The 12319-nt window shown below is 40.9% G+C and overlaps 1 long non-coding RNA gene across 3 annotated transcripts in view; it reads right to left on the minus strand.

Annotated features, from left to right (window-relative positions):
- Positions 1-12319, minus strand: part of LOC126852535 (uncharacterized) — a 259632-nt gene that overhangs the window by 27502 nt on the left and 219811 nt on the right. For all 3 annotated transcript variants that reach the window (XR_007687842.1, XR_007687841.1, XR_007687840.1), the window contains exon 2: positions 5431-5612. This is a non-coding gene — a long non-coding RNA (uncharacterized LOC126852535). The remainder of the gene's footprint in view (positions 1-5430; positions 5613-12319) is intronic.

Here is a 12319-nt window from a genome sequence, read left to right on the forward strand (position 1 = left end):
AGTAAGATCTATTTTTGAAATTTATACAATATTTATATATTTGAGAATATCGAGAATGTATTAAGCTGTGAAAATAAGGAGAAAATTATATTGTATCAATTATAAAAAATGACGCAACGGTAAAGAAAATCTTATTGCAATTGTCGGTGATTCCAAAAGCGTGACATACCGTTCAATATATCGTGCTGAGTTCAAGGTCGATTCTAGTAGAGGCACGTCGATTAGATTGCAAATCGAATATGCTTACCTTTGGGTAGAAGTTGCTGTATGAAGGTGCTGAAGAATCGAAGAAAGTTTCAATAGAGTGTGCGAACGTGCTTTAGCAACTGACGGATATCTTGTCTTCCGCGATAATTTGACGTCGACTAACAATAAGAAAGTTTCCTTGAACACGAACGTATACATTATGAAGGACATATTCAAAGGCTAAACTTTTATTTCTATCCTTAATGACTTTTTGGTTATTTTCGTTATAGTTATACACGTTATTTAAATTGACTATCGTGATAACATATACTATCTCATTGTCAACACAAAAAATGTTGATCAAACAAGACGAAAGCACGAGTTTCAATTTTTTTAAATCCTTCGATATATATATTTAATATTATCAGCAATATATACGTATATTGATATCGTTTCTTATCTCTCGCGAGAATAATCGATCGAGAAGAACTTCCAACTGTTTCAATCATGTTTCGAAAATTGACATACTGACCTACTAAAGGGGATATATGCTATGACGTCAGTCGGTTTTCCTACATAGGGGTAATTCCGAACGCTCTGGGGTACGCTCTGCGCGGGATCGATATTTTGGTCCATGGAGCTCGTCGGCATTAAAGGGAGGAGAAGACGCCTTCGTTGCGAGACTTATTGCAAGCATCGTCATCTGCATCAGCTTCTCGCGATATTAGCGAACAACTGGACGCATTGAGAGAGTCCGCCGCCGCGCGAAAAGCATTCCCCGCCTTAATTCTATTACCAGTAACGAATCTCTCTCCGGCGCGGGCCAAGATTGATCGTCGGGGTAAAAAAAGCGAGCAGCCGAGCGCGTGCTCGGCCATCCGGAATAAAGAGCGGCGGAGGAGGGACTGCGAGACGCGACGATTAAAACTTTTGTAAGCCGCCTTGGACGGATCATTGGCCGCCTCGGCAAACAAGAGTGACAGAGTTCCGCTGGCGGCTTTTTGCCCCGGCTCGCTTTTTCTCGCGACTCCGGTGCTAAGCTGTTAGTGGAATTGACCGCCAAAGCGGCTTACCCTCGTTCTCCCTTTCTTCTCGTCCTCGTGATCACGTTTCCTCTGACGCAAACTTTTGCGAGATCAATCGGGACACATTGGCCAAGTTATTTATCAGACACGCAGAATTGATGCAGAAAAAATATGTTTCGATACTTGACTCGTGATAATGTTTGATGTCTCTTTCTTTTTCAAGAGATGGAGAAAGAGAGAATTGTCTTTCAAAATAAATATAAATTTATTATCCCTCCTTTTTTTTCGCTTGAGATCAAAAGACCTTGAGCAATGTAATATTAATACAATGTATAATGTAAAGTATAAATTGAGTTCGAGAGAGAAAGAGAGAAGTTTGAACAATGAAGTATGATCAGATGAAGCGTGTCAAGATAATAAAAACCTACTCATTATAAAATCGTTTAAGAATAATAAATATTAATTAGCCTTCCTCATGCTCTTGATTTGGCAGAGTTAACAGCTGTATTGAGATGCAACGGTCAAAGGCAGCAAAGTACAAATTACGCTTTGAAGAAATTTCCGAAACGGCGGTTCGATCGACCAATAAGATGCGCCATAATTGCCGAAAGTGGCCGAATCGATATTTGGATCGGCCGCGCGATATTATATAATTAGCGTTAATATTACCGATCGACGGATGTTATACAAGAAGAGGCCACGGTGTACGCGCGAACGCACCGTTTCCGTAGGATGCAATTATTCGACGCCTCTCTTAGAAACGAGCGCATGAATTATTCGGCACATAAGCTCGAGGCTCGTTAACTCGCGAAACGGAACGAAGACCATCGACAATCACGATGTCAAAGTCGGGGCAGGTGCCGACGGTGCGACGCGCACGACTTCCGCTGCGCGCTCGCACCCGCGGCACTGCGCTCTTTATGCACTTGTTGCACAATCTACCTAACGATCTCTCTCTTCCCCGCGAGCTTGGATTAATAATCACGGCTACGTCGTAGTGCCGAGTCCTGCGAGAGACCGACGGTCCGGCGCGGAATCCTATTTAAAAATAATTGCGTACCCGCTTCGCGCTCTCACCTGGTGGTTTCCTGTACTTGATTACGGCTAATTGTTCGAGATTTACAAGTATAATGGCACGTTTAATGCGACTTACGTGACGGCCCTGAGACCCGACTGTGTCGTCCCGCAGACACAACTTGTGCACGACGAGCGAGCGAAAAAAATAATCCCCCTCCCCCTACCCCTCTCTATAAGAGGCGACGCCGCGTCTTCGAGTTTCCTGCACGGAAACTGTGACGAAAGGATTGTCGGATGAGCGCAACTGACCTTAGAATTGCAAAGCAGTATAATTATGCGAGAATGAATTGTCTCGACCGCGATAACATGTCAGAAACGCATCGGAAATAAAATTATGCACGAGCGTTATATCGAGAAAGAAAATCAGTATTCTCTTGTACTTTGAAATAATTAACAATTATTGCAGTTTTAACAATGATAAAAATAATTATAGCTTTGAATTGATCTGTCCTTTTTTGAATATTTATTTGGATCATTATATTTTCTCAAGATTTTTTTTTTTTTTTCCTTATTCTTGTAAAATTTTCTCTTTGTGACTTGTGGTTTACGTCTCATTTTCAGTTTGTTTTCAGTTTTATATAATAACAATAATGCATACAAACGCGATGCTTTGAATCCTGCTTGGCGCGGACTCCACAGATCCAAATTACCGAAATGCACTGACCTTTCGACTGGGACTTTGATTTAAAATCCGGAATTAGTCGGGAGTAATCTCCCGTTTCCCAAAGCTCTCTTTTCTCTGTATCTTTACATTCTCTCTCTCTCTCTCTCTCTCTCTTTTTCTCTCTCCTGAATCGTCACAACGCACGTCTTTATGAGGGCACATTTGGACATTTTCGCAATCCGTTTGAGCTATCAACGAAATGACCATTCGGTATCGTCGAAGCGAATAAACAAACGCATTGGCTATATAGAAAGAGAGAAAGAGAGAGAAGAAAGAAAAATAAAGTGAGAGCGAAAAGAACATGGAGAATCGACCACCGCCAATCTGTCGCTGGTTGCATTAGCCCGGGGGATTGGCTTTTCAAAAGTCCACGTTTGATGGACCATCCTCTTTCTCTCTCCTTTTCTCTCTCGCTCACTCGGATACTTTTAAAGTAAATTAGCTTTTTAGTTTTCTGTGACTAAAAGCCCGGGAATATAGCATGTATATATAAAAGGAAGGAAGGAAGGGCTTGCTCGAGCGCCGTGTCTGCCGGAGGGTTCAACCGCCTCAATGTCTGAATGGATTCTTCCTCTTTCTCTCTCTCTCCTCTTATTCTACGTTCAGTCTTGTATTCGCGAGCGCGTTCGACCTATTCGTATGTGTACGAGTGTCTAAGTCAGACAAACGCGTTAAACTACATCCTACACCGTACGTACATCTGAATGCCGAAAAACACAAAGTACGCCACTGTATCGCCAAAGAGCAGAGAGAGAGAGAGAGAGAGAGAGAGAGCGGTCTCCGCTCGCGCGTTAATTCACGTGAAAGATCAACCGAGCGGCCGCGCCCAGAAGCGACGATCGCTTTTGCCAACTGGCGTTGACTCTCTGCCGTCGGAAAAAAAGAACAAAGTCTCGCTCTCCCAGCGAAATAACCACCAGAGAAATCTCGCTTTTTGTGCAAAACATGCGTAGGAGTCTCTTTGGAAAGATATCGTGAAACAAGCGTTTTCGCAAAAGGGCGAAGCGTGCTTGAAGCGCGGAGATTAATTGGAATAAGCTTTTGCAATAAATAAACGAAAAATACATCAACATGGTAAAGGAATATTATGATTTAAAGTATATGATACAGTATCTGGTGAAAATTCTGTGATTTCTAAAATTAGTAATAAAAAGGGGATAAGCATATACATGTTTGTAATAGGAAAATTACCAAAATGATTCCGTGTTATAATCTTATATAATGTTGTTTTAGTTTCATAATTCCATGCAATAAACGAAATTGTCGGTTAATACGCGGCAAGCTCATTGGTTGCACGATCGAATTACCAAACAAAATTCTTTCGGAGCGTAGAAGCGTAGGCAAAGTTGCCGCAGCTATCGAATTTACCTCTCAAACTGATTTCATTGTATTACAGCGGGGAGGGTTATGTAAATTGATGAAATGGAGATCAAGCTGAATGAAATTGAGATATACCCGGCTGGGGAATGCGCAATTTATTGCAAAAATATTCGTTTTTAATATGGCGCAGCGAAAACTGTAGCGCGAGAAATGTACACGCCGCGATATTTATATATCAAATATGTGTTTTGCATTTAATTGCCTGGCGCGAATTGATCGCGGACCCGAAAGAACAATTCGTTTACGAAAAATGCCAAGCGTGGTTGGTATTTTTTACTGCACAACCACCCTCAAATATGATAGTTTTATGCTTTGAAATAATAGAAACAAAAATTATTCATAATTCTTCTTACTGATGTTAAACCCACACGAAACTTTATACAGTAAATCAGTAAATAATTTTAATATACTATAGAAACTATGTAATTTTGCAATCCATATAAATTTTTTTTTTCTACGAATATATAATTTGCCAAGAAATAATTCAATATTTAATAGATTACATAGTTAAATTATTTCTACAACCAAAAGTTTCGATGTTCCAAGATTGTAAAGATTCATTTTCTATCTTACAAATAATAAATTGAATAATCTCATGTATGTAAAATGCTGTTAATCTCTGATGTTCAATTTAAATGTATGTGATCAATAGTTGAACGACTAATATATAAAATTACCGTGTAGTTATTTCACAAATTTTCTCGATAAAAATACGATTCCTAGCAAAGTCATATTATGAGTGGACACGTATCGTCACGAAGGTAGAAATATAAATTCCGCAGCAAGATCAATTTCGCCTCGAGATTTGTTCTCGGCTTGGCGTTTTATAGATATTTGCCGATCTGAGATCGAAGGAGATCTCTCGAGCGCGAGAGTATAACTAGATTACGCTATCAACCGCTATCAATCGCCTCATTACGACATGGTTAGTTCTCTTCGATCTAGGAAGTGTGCGAGAGAGTATAATCCAGATTCCGCACAGGCGCGTATACGAGCCATCGGGCGATAAATAATCGAACGAAATGGTGGAAAAAAGAGAGGGGGGGGGAGGGAGAGAAAAGCGAGAAAAAGAACGAAAGTTTAAAGGCAAATACTCACAGACTCCCCGCGAGGCGACCCCGGCTGAACTTCTAGCAGACATTGCGGGGGGTCTTCTAACGAGCCGTGCAATTAATATTTTTATTAGACGGTTCTTCAAGTCGATCCTCTGCTCTGCTCCACATGTGTACCTGCCAGAACCTCATCGAACCTCTCGGCAATGCGGAACAGCTTTCTGCCATCTACAAAATGAATTTTGATTTTCTTATTAGTGTCTATACAAAAATAGAGAGGAAGAGAGAAACAAAGAGAAAAGAGAAAAGAGAAAATAAGATTGCTTCTACGTCTTCTTAGAAAGGCATGAATCTCATTTGCATATTTCTAATTCATCTGTATTTTTTCATCTATTATTAATGCTGATTTGATCCTCTTTACTTGCGAAAATATTTTATAAATAATTTCCTGTCTCCGGAACCCTCATACATACATGTATATACTTTTGTTTCATTTCAAAGATAGAAAACTGTATTAATGACGAAACGTTTGTCGGATGACGCGTTACTCGCGCTCGAACTTCTCGTGGAAAATTCCATTGGCGAGATAATCATTCTCGCGCTGCGCAATTTCGCTCCCACTACGATATTATTTCTTAAGCATCGTCTTCGCACCTAGAGCACCGAGAGCAACCGTATTATTTTCCGATATGAGCGTCTCGCGCAACAAAACAAACAAGGACTATCGGGGTGCGGCACGTAGGGCGCATCATCCGGGCGAGCCGGTAAGTATCGTTGCAATGCACGCCGATACGATGGTTTGTTGCGCATTTCAGGACCGCGCTCGACCGGTGCATCGCGGCACCGATGCATTGTTCGGCATTTCTCTCGATGTGGCATCGCGTCGGTGTGCGCTACGTGCCGTACGGTGATTTGGCTAACCACACGTTTGTTGAGCCATCGGCGGCATCCGGCATTGTTTGCTCGCTTTGATGAGGCCAATTCGCGTCTCGCTTTTGCGTTCGCGTACGTTTCGTGTGGGAGATGCGTACATACACGCGTGCAATTCGTAGCCAATGCGTTCTACCTCGTCGACGTAGGTGATATCGCCGCCGCTTGTGTGTACGCGCCCGCACGTACGCGAGAGCCTGCGTATGTCATTAGTGACCCCGGGGGGTGACCTCGGGATTCGCTCTCACCATACCGGGCTATCAACACCGACCACCGTGCACCACCGACAGAGAGGAGCTCCATTATGCGCTCCTATAACGATACTCGCCTCGTGCGCGAAACATTGTCGCACGACGCGGCGTCGTTGCTCACTTTGCGAGGTATACATATATTGCGATGATTCGATGCGCTTCTGCCTGGTCGATGCGAGTCGTATTCTGCGAAAACGAGCCTTTCTTCAAATATTTAAATGATTTTGACATTATTTGACATTTCCGTCAAATTTTGTTCGCGAATAATCACATAGTTGATGACTAGAGTATTTTTCATCTAATTAATGATATTCTGAATAATTTAATAAGATTATTAGTTATTTTAATAACAAAAGCAAATACGCAATTTTTGTATTTTTTACATTGGAATATACACATTAAGCATATAATGAACCACAACATTTGTTTTATTTAATTATTTAATATAAGAAATTAAATAATTTTTAAATGATATATTACTTATATTTGAATAAAAGCTATTATGAATATAATAAACAAAAATAATGGAAATAAAGATAATATCGAAAACGACAATGAAAACTCTCAGTAATTAAGATGAAAATAACGCGTTGAATCTAAAACTGACAATAGCAGTGAGTGTAAAAGTTGACGCGAGCGAAAATGCGCTAACAATAAGCCGATCGATGCTGCGCAAATAAAGACATCTCTCTCATCACGTTACGATAGTTTTTACGGGAATAAGAAAAAATAGATGCATATTTCTATCTGATTGCCAGCAACCTACAAAAAGCGCAGCTCGACATGCCGCGGCGAATTGCGAGGAGAATTCGCGGCGCGTCTCATAAACAAGCACGTAGGAAGAGAGGGCGATCGATCCGGCATGGGACGTCCGTCTGGAAGAAGAGTAAGTACGTATACACGAGGGTCTCAGCAGACTCGCTCGTCGTGTCCGCCGAATTGGTAAGTAACTGGTGGTGCTATTAAATGCAGACACGAGCGCGAGCGCGGTCAGGAAATTGCCTAATTTCCTGAGTGCGCGCGCCGATCCGTCAACCTGACGTGACGGGGACGTGGCTGCACGGAATACCGTGACTTTTAATGTCAAGTGTGTCGAAAGAAAACCCGGTTATATCGGCGTCTCCCGGAGGGCCTATATAAGGCTGGACCGCGACGAACGGATATATACGTCGCTCTTCTTCGCTCAAGTGGATTTCCGTTCTAGTCAAGCACCGCCGCGACACGAGAGACTCGCGCGTCTCTCGTCTCTCATGTTGCTTCGCGGCCCGATCCAATTGCCCTCGCTCTATTCGCGTCTACATCGGAAGCGGATATGCGCTTCTCGTTAGATTAATCGCAATCTCGTGAATGTTCTTGACAGTGGCAGCACGCACGAACGATGCGGCGTACCTCGCGTCCGCGTGAGTGCGCAGCTCTTTAGCTTGATGAATCGAATGAGTAACTGATTAGTTTGTAATGATTATTAACGCATATTCATTCGGTTTATGCTTATTATTTAAATTATTTCAGTCATAAAAATTAATAACTACAATATATATATATATATATATATATATATAAGGCTATTTTAAATTTTATGGAATTATCTAATCATTTCATGGAATATACAATACATGTGTTAATACTTCAAAAATGATGAAAAGATTAATAATATCTAATTTCTTTTCTTGTTAAACAAATTCGCTCACAAATCCCCGTAACAATCAGTACTTTCCCACAATGGGCATTCTGATAACATTACATGCATCAATATTGATTCATATAAATCCTTTCATTACATATATTACATTGTTCTTGTTACCGCTTTATAACCGTTCAAATCGATCAAACCTTCGGATATTCCGCAATAACATATTTCCGATATGCAAACTAGCGATTGTTAATTGAAATATTGAATTATTGCATAATCAACAAAATGTTCTACAAGGAATTATACCTGCAGAATGACAGATATTTCGACTATCGAATTGCGGAGTTATCGATAGCGATATTTGTCGACCACGTCGAGAATTCCTCTGCTGGAATGTACCAAGCTACCGATAGATGCAATAAGCCCTCAAAATGAGTGGTTATCGAGGGGAGAAAGATAGGCGTTCGACGCGGGTCCTCCGCGATAGAGAGACTAATCCATTGGCTTAGTGTTTCCCAGGAAAAGAAGGGTGACAGTAGATAAGAGAAAACCTATAATTAAGAGGCGTCAATCGCTCGTGACACATGCTCGGCTGCTTTCCAATCTTCGTTACATGACGTATCTCGGAATTTCATGATAGATACTTCATGATAGAGGTCAAACTAAGACTGACAGTTTGTTTCAAAGTCCAAGCGCATTAATATTCTTTCTGAGTGATCAGTCATTGATAATAAATAAATGAGAATAATCAATATAAAAAAATGTTCCGTTTCAACTGTGTCAGCTGTCAATAACTAATGAATCCTAATTCAATTATAATTCATTGAAATGTTTGTATAGTAAAAACTTGATATATGAAATTTAATTATATATCTAACGTTGAAAAAAAAGTTTTCTTCATATACACACTAAATAAAATGTCCATAAATCTTTATCAAAAAAATGTTCAATTCTGAAATAACTGCTCGAAAAGATAACAGAACTCCTTTGTCTCTTATACTTCAAATTCCACGAGTATACAACACGCGCTCGTTGAAATCGGAGAGCTGTTTCGCCGTGAGTCGTCCGCGCTCTAGTGTACATATACGTGTGTAGATAATACGCGCGCGCGTGCAATGTATCTGTGTATGTGTGTGTGTGGCGGCAATCTCCGCGTCAGCCGTGCGATGTCGTATCTGTTTCACCAGATGCCACATGCGCCACCGGCAGGGTCGTGAAGCAGGACGAGGGGGGGGTTGCGATACCGTCTCTCTCTCTCTTTCTCACCCCTCCACGAGAGAATGGGCGTGTATTGGCGTCCCCACCAGCCGAGTCTCCTCTCCTACGACCCCTCCGTCGCTTTTCCCACCAGGTGGACCAGGGGCGACTCCGCGACCGTGAGATCCCACACGGACGGATGCGGCGACGGTGGGACAAGAGAAGGGAAAACGGACGGTGGAACCGTTCTCGTGTCGCTTCGAGAGTCCCCTACTTTGCCGTGTCGTCCGCGCACGCTGTCCTCCGTGGTTGCCGTGATCCACGCCTTCCATTTCCTCCCATTGGCTCGATCTGTCCCCAGAGTTCTGGTGACACACGCCTCTCCCCGTCGTTCTCCAGGAATCAGCCACGGCGCAGGAGATCGCCACCGGTTCTCCTATTACGAGATGCAGCAGAGAGCGGTCGCGCGAGGATGTCCTTAGGTGCGTCCCGTTCGAGGATTGATCAGCTGCCACGGAGCTGGGCGTGTACGCGCTATCGCCGATGCAACGGAAATATAGATCCGTACCCTGGCGAGAACACATCTCGATTCTATACATTCGTGCAATTTTGCGCAGCACACACCGGAATGATCTTTGAACCTGGGAAAAATCAATGACCAGCATCTCTCGTACGAAATTTGTATGGTCATCGTTTTAACTACTGCTGTCAATCTAAATCGAATTATATCTATAGCCAGAGTACTTGTATACCAATCTACCCAAATTTGCAAGTATTACTCAGGGATACCCAATTATCTAGGATTTTACCGAATATTCTGATATTGCCAATAACACATATACATATATATATATATATATATATATATATATATATATATACATATACATATATATACCAATATATATATTATATGTATACTTTAAAGACTAGCTTTGTAATTTGTACGTGCAAATTATTAAACATTTTATGTTATCCAGATACACGAATAATTATTCATTTCGATATAATTAATCAAGGATTGAGAATAAAAAAACTTTTAATTAAATTAGATCGAATTTTTCGAATAATCGATTGTGCTTGTCAAAAATATTGAGCTGAGAAAATCCTTTTCGATATTTAATAAACCTAACTCAAAGTGTAATTACGATCAAAATGAAGAAAAAAAAAAAAAAACATCAACATGAGAAGAATAACGATCGCTATATAAATACGCAATCGATCTATGCGCTTGTTTTTCTTCGTATTGTATCCAGAACAGGCTGCCTCTGCCTAAACTGCTGATCGAACAGCTGGGAAGCAGCGCGACCCGATTGCGTAATCGGGGACTATATTCGCTTGATCGTAAAACGTAATCGCTATTGCTTCAAACGTAGGTCGACGTGGCTGTACAGAGAACGCGTGCATTATCTTGTAAAAATTGATAGCTCAGAGTCACGCGGATGTCGCGAGTGATTTTTAGATCTCCATATGTCTGTTGAGATAGCAAAACTGTGTACGATAATACAACATGGCGTATCTAGAGTCCGAGCATAATAACCATTTCTTGCATTAGAAACGTCAAAACAAATCCTCGTCTTGTGTGTAGAATCAGTTTATCGAGTCCCAATTTGATCTATCATAGGTACATATATACATATATATATATATATATATATATATATATATATATATATATATATATATGTCACTATCATTTACTCCTCGCGATATAAATTGCTAGTTTTCCTAATTCTAAAGAAAATTTATCTAGCTCAAACATATTTTATTTTCCAAAGTTTTTTATTATCTTTTAATAATTTTTACGAAACATATTTTAAAATTTATAAACACTAATTGTTATCTGTTATGTTTTGATAAAAGAATCGAAGGACTTCCCTTTGATAATATTTTTTATATTATAAACTTAAATCGAACGATCTGAATTGATCGTTGATATGAGTGATAGTGAGCGACACGAAATCTAGTCCGATTCACTCGGTATAATTAAACATGCGTTCTCGGAGTAGTCGTTGAGGCCGATTCTTATCGAGCGTTGCCTCGATAACACGCGCGCTCTTGACAGTCCATCCGGCAGAAAGGTCGCGAGACGAGCGTGCAGGCGAAGCGAAGGCAACGACGGCTTTGTCTCGTTACATCGGCAGCGAGAGAGGAGAACGAGGAGTCAGCGAGGATGATCTGAACGCGGCCTGAGCTAAAGATGGAGGCACGATAACGACGACGGAAATTGAATTCTCTCACCAGTCATCCCGCTGCGAAGAGAGTGCATGCACACACGCATCGATTCGCCCCGCGAGTCGTATAACCCGAGTATCGACGAGCGTCGAGAGAAAGAGCGAAAGAGAGAGAAAGAGAAAAAGAGATGGGTGAGCCCACGGTTCCGTCCTTCCTGCTCCTTTTGTCTCGGCAACGCAATACGGTTGGGTGGGGCACGTATAGGCTACTTCGAAAGGGCGAAGCTCGCAACGGCCGCTCTACGTACCTGCGGCATCAACGCCGTCGTTTTACCTGCCATGCGAGACAAAACAAGGAGAGCCTACAAAGCCTCGTTCCGAAAAATTCTATTCGCGTGACGGTTATGAGCCAAGAACTACATCGACGATAGGAAATATGCATATATATTGAGATATTAAAAATAGATTAGAATAATCGCGAAATGTTTTGCAATCGTTAATCTCTTAATATTTGATTTGTAATATTCAACGATGGAGAATTTACCTCGTGATGATTTACGATAATAGTTTTACAATTTATTTTTCATTCACTTTTTATTATACATTCGTCGCACGACAAATATATAAAGAGAGAAGAATATTGAATACTAATTATTAAATTCTCTTGTAAAAGATATATATATATATATATATATATATATATATATATATATTAAATTTAAAAAAAATGTAATGCTTACGAATGTTTGGATA

This window comes from Cataglyphis hispanica, chromosome 1 (assembly GCF_021464435.1).
Source record: "Cataglyphis hispanica isolate Lineage 1 chromosome 1, ULB_Chis1_1.0, whole genome shotgun sequence".
NCBI lineage: Eukaryota > Metazoa > Arthropoda > Insecta > Hymenoptera > Formicidae > Cataglyphis > Cataglyphis hispanica.